This window comes from Frankliniella occidentalis, unplaced genomic scaffold, assembly GCF_000697945.3.
Source record: "Frankliniella occidentalis isolate FOCC.00 unplaced genomic scaffold, Focc_3.1 Scaffold218, whole genome shotgun sequence".
NCBI classification, from domain to species: Eukaryota; Metazoa; Arthropoda; class Insecta; order Thysanoptera; family Thripidae; genus Frankliniella; species Frankliniella occidentalis.
Window position 1 is genome coordinate 467662 of NW_026267344.1, and position 478 is coordinate 468139.

The window sequence follows — 478 nt, forward strand, 5'->3', positions numbered from 1 at the left end:
TATAGTGGGACACAAGTTGGAGCGAGCTTTTCTTATGGGAGCTCTGCTTAACTACTGCCTCCTCAGCTACCCCCGCAACATCCCTACCTGCTCGGGACCCGACCGTCCCAGACCGTCCCGTCCCTTCGCAGACCCGCCCGCTCGAGCCTGGTCCCTTAGTGCGTAATCAAGATGCCGAAACCCACTTGTACTGGGCCTTTTAGCTTAGCATTAAAATTTGCACACGATTTCTAGAAATATTGAATTATTTTTAAACAGCATTTAAGGCCATTAAAAATGATTACTAACCGTGCAAACGGCATCTCAATCGGATAATTTTTACCTTTCGTGTTTTCGGATTTAGTGGCTTTGGCTGGCAAGGGAAGGCCTGAGCCCCTTTGTAAGGTGCCTGCGATTTGTTTTGAACTTGATCAGGACCTGTCCTGTCCATGCGGTTAAATGTCGCGTTACAACATAACCTTCATTCGCCTCTGCCCCC